Genomic DNA, 11,463 nt, shown 5'->3' on the forward strand with positions numbered 1-11,463 from the left:
TGTGCATGTGTGTATATACGATCGATCAGGGAGAGAGGGTGAGGTGAAACCTTAGTTTCACCAAAATCCATCAAATTGAAGGGGGATTGAAGGGCTAAACTAATGCATGAACCAAGATTTTCGATCACTTTAGCGTTTCTACCATCATGTAAGTCGAATTTTGGTATTTTAATGATGTTTGATCAAGTGGGTTTTGTGTAATATGTGATTATAGTGTAAGATTTTAGCATGAATGTTAGTTATAATGAATGTGTAGATGCCAAAGTATGTTTAATTTTGATTATGATGAATATTGGGGGAAAACCCATTTGCTATAGGTAGGGTGGCGACATGGGTATACTACCCATGTCAAATCTTATGCAAATTCGAAAGTGTTATGATTTATGTTATTGGTTTTTGTCAGTTAGATTTAGTATGGTGTGAAGTTATGCGAGTTTTGTTTAGATGTTAATGGCAAGTGAGCACAAGAATTAGGAAGATGAACATGAGAATATTTGTACATTATGCTTTAAATGCGAAACCCGCCAAGTGTTTGATAAAATGCCTACAAAGTTTGTGTAAAATAGTTAGTAAATTCTTCACTTTTGACAGCCTTAGATAGTCATCTTTTAAAGGCCGTATCTCATTCGTTATTAGGAGTTAGACAACGAGCCTTATATCGTTGAAAAGGTTGTTTCGCATATTACATTTCATATTTGGCCATAAGAGGCTGGTTATGAGATTAAGTGGGTCAAAACAGCATGAAAATTAAGTAAATTCGTCACTTTTGACAGCCTTAGATAGTCATCTTGTAAAGGCCGTATCTCATTCGTTATTAGGAGTTAGACAACGAGCCTTATATCGTTGAAAAGGTTGTTTCGCATATTACATTTCATATTTGGCCATAAGAGGCTGGTTATGAGATTAAGTGGGTCAAAACAGCATGAAAAGTTAGTAAATTCGTCACTTTTGACAACCTTAGATAGTCATCTTGTAAAGGCCGTATCTCATTCGTTATTAGGAGTTAGACAACGAGCCTTATATCGTTGAAAAGGATGTTTCGCATATTACATTTCATATTTGGTCATAAGAGGCTGGTTATGAGATTTAGTGGGTCAAAACAGCATGAAAAGTTAGTAAATTCGTTTTGACAGCAAGCTGTTTGGAAGCATTTCAGCTTCTGTGCTAATTTTGTAAAAATCATATAAAATCATAGGAATGTCCGATTGTTACGATCTTTATATGCTTAGAAAGATCTCTGAGTGTAGATCATTTCATATTTGAACCTGAAGAACTGAATCAGAAGATAAATGGGTTAAAATGTGTCGTGAACAGCTGCTGCGCAGAAAGTTGCTGCACAAATTTTAGTATAAATATTCAGTAAAAATAGTTGTATTGTTATGCACACTTGTATGAATCATGAACTACTGATTTTAATAAATTATTAGTAAGTTATTTGATTGTTTTAAGTGTCTAAAACACTTACCAACTAGTTTATGCATATAATTGCACCAACGGGTCGAAACAGGTTGTTGCTAGAAAATAGTAGAATGGATGTGTAAAAACCAAGGTGTTAAGAAATGGTATGAAATGTTTAACATATGAAGCAAGTTGCCTAACTTAGAAAAGGTTATCATTCTAAGTATGGAATTTTGAAAGAATAACGAACATGATGTAAATACATAATTATGCATGCTAGAAGCTCATGTATGACTGTTGTGATGATGGAATGATAAATTGTTAGATTGATTAGCATTGTAGTATTATGATACATGTTGAACTCGTTAAGCGATTGACACGTGAATAGAAGTGTGGTTAGTGATGCGTATGATTATGTATACTAACTATTGAATGGATGTAATGGAATGAGATAATAGGAACGTGTCAAGGAGAGGTCAAGCATAGGAGGATAACGGGTCAAGATAAGGCAAGGTGACAAATACACTTATTGGAGTACTCGAGGTAAGTGAGTTTCGATTCACTTTTTAGTAGGTTTAATAGATTTTAATACTTATGTTTACGAAACATCATGAAAGAACATGTAATAATCAGAAGTACAAAGCCAATAATGCCTCATTATTGAAGAAGGTTGTATTTAAGCCGAAAGTAAATTGGTGGGTTTAAATGGGTCGAATTATGTGCATATGTTGCGTAATGTAATGAAATTCGTTATGGTTAAGACCTTGGGTAAGAATTTTTAGTCATTATGTAAGGGGAACATTTCCCGGACCATTAGGAACAAGTTTTATATGATTCGGTTGTCAGTTAGTGAATGAACGGATTGTTTCGTGTTAGTGTAGGAAATTTTATAAGTATATGTGTATAGGAATCCAAAGGGCACGTGGGTTGAATCATAGATTGTCTATACTATGTAAAGTTGTGAATGTGACATTCCGGCATAAACCTACATGTAAAAGAAGCTTGTGTATATATTCGTGATTAATTGATTGTGCGTAGGAAGGAACATTGGCATGTATGAAGGTACGCATGTATATATATAAGTGTGTGTATATATATATATATGTATGTATGTATGATAATAAGTACGTAGGTGTGAATGTATGTGTGAATGAATGTTCAATGCTTAAGACATATGCATGAACGTTATCAAAGTGTTCGAGTATTTATGGTTAGTAATGATGTGCGTTGAGTTGGAATGTAATGTAGGTATGGGATCGTTGGCTTCATGAAGAAATGGAGCTGGATTTGGATAAGAGTATTTAAGAAAGCGCTTGGACAATTCCACGACTACTTTATAGAATGCTCTACGAAATTCTATTATATAGTTTAATGTTGTATGGTATGTTAATGACTAATGGTTTGGTTGTACGTGGTGTCCACAGGTATCGCTTGGGTTTTCTCTACATTTATTGAAGTGAAGCGGACTTAGTTCGAGTTGAGAGCAAGGATTGTACGGGGTAGAATGGTCACATAGTGTAACTCATATAGGTTTTGAAGTATTAATGTTATAAAACGTTATAAATCCGTTTTAATGAATATATGGCATTTCGCATTTGAACCTTCATGTGTTTGATATGTCTATTAAAGAACGAAATTTTTGGGCTCTTGTTTTCCGCTGCGTCGTATTTTAAGTTATTACACGTTAGTCTTACAGGGAATTGTTCTTATTACGAACGGGTAATGCCCGAATTTTGTTAAATAATAGTATGATAATATTACATTTTGGAAGGGAGGCTGGTGCTTGTCGCCGGAAATCGGAGGGGGGGGGGGCGTTCAGTTCTGTAACAATGGGGGCGTTGGGTGGTCAGATCTCCGGCTCCAGTCGCCGGTTTCTTCACCGATGGGAGAGAGAGAGAGAGGAATGAGGTAGCAGATTTTTGGTGTGTGTTGTCTGTAGATATTATCGAGTGGAGAGGATGAGTAAATTAGGTGGGTGTTGTTTTAGGGTTTTCAAAAATTGAACAAAGGAAGAGCAGAGGGTTTTCAAAAAAATTGAAGAAAGGAGAGAGACTACTACAACTATTAATGAGGAGATGGAGTTTTTAAAATGGTGGAGGAGAGAGACTACTGACAACTATTAATGAGGAGAGAGGGTGGGGAATGACATTTGGGGTGTCATAATATCTAATTGGTTGAGATTGGTTCTCACGGTTCTTACAACTAGAGGGGGTTCTTATTTTAGCGGCTCCCTATATATATATATATATATATATATATATATATATATATATATATATATATATATATATATATATATATATATATATATATATATATATATAGGATCGCTAAAATGAAAAGCACCTCCAGTTGTAAGAACCGCGGGAACCACTTCTTGGCCATTAGATCTTAAAAATGGATGGATGAGATTAAAAGTAATTAAAAGTAATATTAAATTTTTTTGTCTTATTATGTTTTTAATATTTTAATCTAAAAGGGTATTTAAGTAATTTTGTTTTTTTTGTCTTATTGAGTTTATTGTTTTTTATTACAATTTTGTCCTATTACATTAATTATTTTTTTCTAAATCAGATTTCTTTATTAAACAAATATTTTGAAATCAGATTTTTTCATAAAAAAAAAAATTACGCGCGTTTTTTTACCACCCGTTTTTTACGCGTGTTTTTTTACGATCTGTTTTACCCTCCGTTTTTCACGCCGTTTTTGCGACCGTAGTTTTTATGTGCCGTTTTTTAGGCCCGGTTTTAGGCGCCGTTTTTTGCCGCCCCGTTTTTTACGTCACATTTTTTACAAGCCGTTTTTGCGCCCCATTTTTTACGTCCCGTTTTTATGTCCCGTTTTTACGCGCCGTTTTTTTAAGCCCCGTTTTTTTCACGCCGTTTTTGCGACCGGATTTTTACGTGCGGTTTTTTATTCCCGGTTTTACGCGCCGTTTTTACACTTTTTACGTTTTACGTTTTACGATTTACGTTAACCTTTTTAGACTTTTTACATTTTAAGTTTTACGTTAAACTTTTTACGTTTTACGCTAAAAATTTTACGTTTTACGTTAAAAATTTTACGTTTTACGTTTTACGTAAAACTTTTTACGTTTTACGTAAAACTTTTTACGTTTTACGTAAAACTTTTTACGTTTTACGTTTAAAATTTTACGTTTTACGTTTAAAATTTTACGTAAAACTTTTTACGTTTTACGTAAAACTTTTTACGTTTTACGTTAAAACTTTTTACTTTTTACGTTTTACGTTAAAACTTTTTACGTTTTACGTTAAAACTTTTTACGTTTTACGTTTTACGTAAAACTTTTTACGATTTACGTTTTACATAAAACGTTTTACGTTTATGTTTTACGTAAAACTTTTTACGCTTCACGTTTATACGTTTTACGTAAAAAGTTTACGGTTCACGTTAAAAAGTTTCCGGTTTAATTTTTTTTTTTACAAAAATTTTTTTACGCAAAAACGAACGCACCCAGAAATCGCAAACTCGAGAGGTGTCTCAGATGTATTGTTATTATCATCGACTGGGGGGGGGGGAGGAACCAACAACATCAAAACAAAGTGTATCTCGAAAAAAAGTGGTTTGGCTCAGATTATCCGATAATCAAAAAGGCTGCAAAAGTGGGGTTGCAGGTTTAAAAAACCTACCCTCCGCCATTTTTTCCGCGCCATCATCATCTAAATTTACGTTTTTTTTCATCATCGCCGCCCAAATCGACCATATCAAAACCCACATAATCAAAAGGTAACCATGCCTTGATTTCGATATCTGTTCAAACAAAACCCAACGAAAGGTAACCTGTTCAAACATTCAAAAAGTTCACAAATCACCAAAAATCACTATCCAAAAAAATCAATATCCAAAAATCACTGTTGTGATTCAAAAATCACTATCCAAAACATTCAAAATTACTGTTGTGATTCGAAATCACTATCCAAAAAATCAGTGTTCGAATCTAGCAAAAAGCACCAACAAAACCCAGCAAAAAACCCACAAACAGATCAAAAAGCACCAACAGATCAAAACCAACAACAAGAAATACCAACAGATCAAATACCAACAGATCTAAACCCACAAAAATTCAAACCCACAATTTTTAACAGATCAAACCAAAAATTCAAACCCACAAAATTCAAACCTGCATCCCGCTTCACCGGCTCAGCCACCGCCTCCCCCCCCCGGGCTCAACCACCATCCCCAACGCCACCGCCACCAACCCCAACGCCACCACCACCAAACACCAGTCACAAAGGGGGCGGCGGAGAGGAAAGGGAGGCAGAAGATGCCGCCGGAGAGCAGCCACCACAACCGCCTGTCGCCGCTGCAGACGGCCGCCGGAACAACGGCGCCTCCACCGTCATTTCTCCCTCTCTGCCCTCCGATCTCTTTCCTCTGACGGTGAGGAACCCGGTTGTGTCCGCCGGTTAATGAACAGGGGGAGGGGCTGAGGTATTTGGGGGTGGTGGCTGATCACCGCCACCGTCTCTCTCTCTCTCTTCGCTTGACGTTGGAAGCTCACCGCCACCGCCACCGGAAAAAAAGAGGGAGTACCGGCTGACATCCGGCTCCGGTCTTTGGTGAGATGAGGGAGGAAGCAGAGGGGTAGGTATTTGGGAGATGGAGTTCTTGCCGGTGTGTGGAGGGTTTGGTTATAAAATGAGAGAGATGGGTTTCAAAAATGATATATTGGGGGGTTAAAAAGGTAGAGAGAGGTAGTTTGACAATAATAAATGAGGAAAGAGGTAGGAAATTGACATTTGGGGTAAAAGACCAAAATGCCCTTTCAGTTGGCACAATGTTATTGGTTGAGAGTGGTTCTCGCGGTTCTTACAACTGGAGGTGGTTCCTATTTTAGCGGCTCCCTATATATATATTGTTAGTGTTGTATGTCTATTGACTTCGTCTTGTATCGAGTCATGTAATGTAATAGGATAGGATAACCAGTGCTCGAGTTGCTAGAAACTGATTTTAGTGGATATGTTTGTAATTCCGCTTGAAAGTGCCAGAGACCATTTCAAGCGAAATCACCTTAATGCTAATTCCGCTTGAAAGTGTCAAATGCATGTTCAAGCGAAATTAACATTCTAATTCCGCTTGAATGTGTCTTGGTTCATTTCAAGAGGAATCACAACCACTATATATAGGAGCATGTCCGTTTCATTTGAAGCGGAATTAGATCTTGTATTCGGTAACGAAGTGCTGCCGAATTATCTCCAGGTGCTGTAATTCTATCAGATTAATACAAGAGACATTATAATTACATCGAGCGTCCGTTTCATTGATTCAGCCTTTGATTCGGATAAACAACTCTTCTGATCGACTCATTCGGGTCACACAACGATCCTACAAGTGGTATCAGAGCTCAGGAAGAAGAGTTCAGCTTGATTGCATCTATTTTCTAACTTCTACACCTTCTTTTTCAAATTAGACAAGATTTCACGGTCAAATTGGATTGAATTTTTTACCGTACATGCGAAACAATGTTTTAACAAAGCCTTGAGAGTTTCAGACTAAAAGTGACAAAAATGGACCAAAGACTTAATTCCGCTTGAACGAACATTCTAATTCCGCTTGAAATGTTCAGTTGATTTCGCTTGAAAAGTACTATTCCGCTTGAAATTAGCAAGTTATTTCGCTTGAAAAGTCCATCTGATTTCGCTTCAAATCCTTATTTCGCTTGAAAAAGTTCAGCTGATTTCGCTTGAAAGTGGATTTCCACTTGAAGTTGTGATTTCGCTCCAACGTGTCATCTAAGTGATTTCTCTTGAAGTCTTATCTCGCTTGAACAAGTGATTCCGCTCCAAAAGTGATTTCGCTATTCCGTTTGAAAGTGAAATTTTGTGTAGAGATCATTTCACGTCAACCGAGTGTCAGTCTGTTTCAGATTGTTTGATATTGTTTGTACTGATTGTGTTTGTTTGACTGTTTGTCTCCAGGTTATTCAAGAATTTCAAACCATGGCTGAAGAATTCTACAACACGTTTTTCAACGCGTTTACATCCGAATCTTCCGAGATTACAACCGTTACACCAAAAACCATCACAAAAGCGATCAATGAGAACATCAAGCATGATAATTTCTACGGAACACACTCAAAGCCACCAACTCTTGAAAGTATTGAAGATTATACTTGGTGGAAAGAGCGGTTTATCAACTGGGCAAAAGCGTATGCACACGAAAGCTGGTTCTATCTGGAGTTTGGATATGAACGACCAAAAGATGATAAAGTTGGTTCTGTCTGGAGTTTGGACATTCAAGAAATTATCCAAAGATGATAAATCCGAATTTGCAGCTGAACCGAGAATGATTGCTTTGATCCAGTCGGCAATTATAAATGACATTTTTGCATTGCTTAACCATGATGGGTCATCGAAATCTGTTTGGGAAGCTTTACGAGTTAAAGCTGAGGGGGGTAAACAGATTAAAAAGAACAAAATTGCTTTATTAAAGAAAGAATTCGATCTGTTTGATAGCATTAAAGGAGAGTCTGTGAGGCAAATGATAGAAAGATTTTGTCACCTAAAAATTGAACTTGAACGTTTTGAGATTGTGAAAACAAGAGAGGAAATTATTGATAAAGTCATAGAAGCGTTACCACGAGCTGATCAGTGGCAAACGTTTGTTTTTATTTTGAAAAATGATGCTTTGTATGACACAATTTCTCTTGATACATTATTTGAAAAGATTGAAACTCATGAGCTTCAATTGCAGAAACAGAACAAGATGAGCAATTGTTCACATCAACAGAATGTTGGCTTGTACTACAAAGGTAATTTACCTTCGGTGAAAGCTGATAGTTCACCAAAGACAGCATTTAGTGGTGAAAGAACAAAAGAACCTCAGATAAGCTCATCAAGCTACAATCCGGGTTATCATTCATCAGCTTCAAAAGCTAGTTCTGAAGAAGCAGAGGAGATACTGTGCAACATTGCTCTCAAGTTGAAAAATTCTCCAGCAATGAGCATCAATGCAGCTAAGCAGCAAATGAGTTTTCTTGCATCTGTTCTGGAATCATATGAAGGTCTTGTAGCTGGAAAAATTGGAAACTCAGAGTTAACCAAAGAAGACTATGACCAGATTGATCCGGAAGAGATGGAACTCATTGACATCCACTGGTGTTTAGCTGGTTGCATCTGCATAGCTCAGAGATATATGGAAATTACTGGGAAACAATCTCTTGGAGGTGCATCAACAAAACTTGGATTTGACAAATCCAAAGTGACCTGCTTCAAATGTAAGCAGAAAGGTCAATTCAAGAGAGAATGCATTAATTCTGCAGTTGGTGGAAATGAACATCCGTTCAATGATGATTACTACCAAAAAGCGATCTACCACATAAGCAGAGAAGAGCCGAAAATGATCGAAGATAAACCCAGAGAGAAATCTAGAGCTTGTGCAGTAATACATCATGATGAAGGTTTTGATTGGAGCCAGATTTGTCCAGAAGAAGATCGTTTGGAAAATATAATAACAACTCATGGCAGAAAACCATCAAAAAGTCAACATTATGTTTTTGTTGTAGAAATCAAAAATGAAAACAAAGAAGAAAATGTTGTTGATGAGGTCAAAGAGAAAACCAGAGAAGAGATTTTGAATGAGAAAACTTATCGAGAAAGAAACATTGCTTTGAACAGAATTAATGAAATGCAAGAAGAGTATGAGAGTGCTGTCAGCAACAAGAGATGGGATAAAAAGAGAGAGTGTTATGTCAACAGAGAAGGTGAACCAGTTGTTCCGAAGAAAGACATAATTTTTGAAGATGTTCTTCTCATAATTCCTTCATCGGTTGAATATTATAGAAATGTTCTAAAAGATTACACGTATGCAAAAAGGCATGAAAAGGAAATCAAATATGCCATGACATCGTGTTTGAGAAAGAGAGATGAAGAGAGAATGAAGAAGAGTGTTGAAGAAATGTTGATCAACTTGAAGAAAGCTGATGAAGAAGTAAAAGCTGAAGTTGTTCAAGTTGAGGTTGAGAAGAAAGTTGAAGTTGTAAAAGTTGAAGATTTGGAAGTTGTTGAGACAGAAAAGATTGAAGAAAAAGTTGAGGTGAATGAAGAAGTTGAGAAAGCTGTTACTGAAGAACAGCAGGTTGTAGAAGATGAGAAGAAAATTGAAAGTTTGACTGAGGTAAAGATTGAGAATTTGAAGTCTGCTAGTGATGAAGGTGTTGTTGATGAGAAGAAGGAAGAGCTACAGCAGACAGAGGCAGCTGAAAACACCGAAGTGCCAATCACTGAGGTAAATTCTGATTCTGAAATCTTAAAACCGATTCAACAGTGCAAGAAATGCATGGAAACATGCAGAGCTTGTACTGAAAAAGATGAGAAGTTTATAACAAGAGATCTTGAATTCACAAAAATCGAAAACATTTTCAAAGAAAAATGCAAAGAAATGTTAGAAAACGAAAAAGTTTTAAAAGATAATGATGAAAAACTTTTAGAAAAATATGAAAAATTAGAAAAAGAAAATGAAGTTTTGAAAGAAAATCTTTTGAAAAAGACAGAAGAATGTGACCAAAAGGAAATTGTTTGTCAAGAAATAAAGAAAGAATATGATTCAATAAAACTGGCATATCACATTACAAAAGAATCATATGAAAAAGTGAAGAATGAAATGAAATTTGCTCAATCAAGAATGAATTATTTATCTGAAACAACTAAAGAGCTTAAGCGAATGTATGAAATAAAACAAGGTGTTGTTAATTCCAATATTGAGGATGTTGCTAAGCTAAAGCGACAGATTGCTGATTTAGAACCGGACAACAACAAGTTAAAAAGTTATCACGTGTCGTCATATGTGCTTGAAAGAATTTTCAATATAAAACCGGGAGATGGTGAGTCTGAGCAAAACAAGAAAGGCATTGGCTCAGAGTTCCATCAAGTTCCACCACCGGAAAAGTTTGCATTTTATGATGACGAAAAGGTCGAAAAAGCTTTCAACTTGGTAGATCAACTGCCAGACAACAATGACGCAACCTATTCCAAATCTGATGATTCTAGTGATTCAGAGGTGGTAGGTAAGGTCGTTGAAAGTGTGTTGAGAGAAGAGTCAGTTGAAACAGGTAATTCTGAATCACATGATGAAAATGAAGGTAATTTTCATGATGGATATCTGAAAAACACAAAATCCGAGAAAAATTTGAATGATGATTCAAAAGGATTGGTTTATACCATGATTGGATCAGACAAATTATTCTTAGATGTTGTATTCCCAATTCAGAATGTGATTTCAGAAAAGATTGACAAAGTTTTCAAAATGGTTGAAATTGAAAAATCTGAAATTTCAAATTTTGCTGCAAAAGGTCAAAAAACTTTTTATAACAAACCGGGTTTCAAGAAGAAAAACATGAAGTTCCAAGTTCTCAAACAAAGATGAATTTTGTTCATGCAACAACGTCAGAAGAAGAGAAAGAACTAAAATTTAGACGACAATCTAATGACGAGTTCTTAGCTCAAAAGAAAGAGCAATAACCACATGTCAAATATGTGTTCAATAGAATATGTTTCAAATGTGATCAAACAGGACATCTTGCACGCAAGTGCCCGAATCTGAAACTTGTTGATGTTGAAATGAAAAAGAAGTCTGATAATGTTCAAAAACAAAAATCTGAGAATGTGAAACAAAGGTCCACCAGATTTGATTCGAAACAAACTTGGAGGTACAATACAAACAAGTTTGCTTCAAATCAAAGTTGGAAATCAAACCAGAATAGGTTCGATTCAAGACAGACCTGGAATTCTCACACACCCAGATTCAGAACAACACAAAGTTGGAAAACATCAGTTGATATGACAAAACCCCAACAGTTTTGTAAACCAAATGTTGTTCAAAATGAAAATGTTCAAAAAGAGTCACATTTTTACAAACGAGGTACTCCTAAAGGTCAAACATGGAGTGTTAAGAAACAAGTGACTTCGGTAAAAGATGAAAAAGTTGAAGTCAAAGTTGAAAAGTCTTTAATGACAAAGATTTCCCAAAGCTAAATGATGCATATTGTGTTGAAATGCCTATGGTCCAACAGACCTGGGCTAAATTGTTCAAGTAATTGAATGCTTT

The 11,463-nt window shown here is 35.9% G+C and overlaps 1 long non-coding RNA gene across 1 annotated transcript; it reads left to right on the forward strand.

Moving 5' to 3' along the window:
* On the forward strand, positions 1-3,043 carry LOC110936564. Its single transcript, XR_002590121.2, has 3 exons — positions 1-148; positions 1,857-1,941; positions 2,647-3,043. It is a non-coding gene; the product is annotated as an uncharacterized LOC110936564 (long non-coding RNA).
* Positions 3,044-11,463: the final 8,420 nt, after the last annotated feature.

The sequence above is a fragment of the Helianthus annuus genome, chromosome 4 (assembly GCF_002127325.2).
Source record: "Helianthus annuus cultivar XRQ/B chromosome 4, HanXRQr2.0-SUNRISE, whole genome shotgun sequence".
In the NCBI taxonomy this organism is placed as follows: domain Eukaryota; kingdom Viridiplantae; phylum Streptophyta; class Magnoliopsida; order Asterales; family Asteraceae; genus Helianthus; species Helianthus annuus.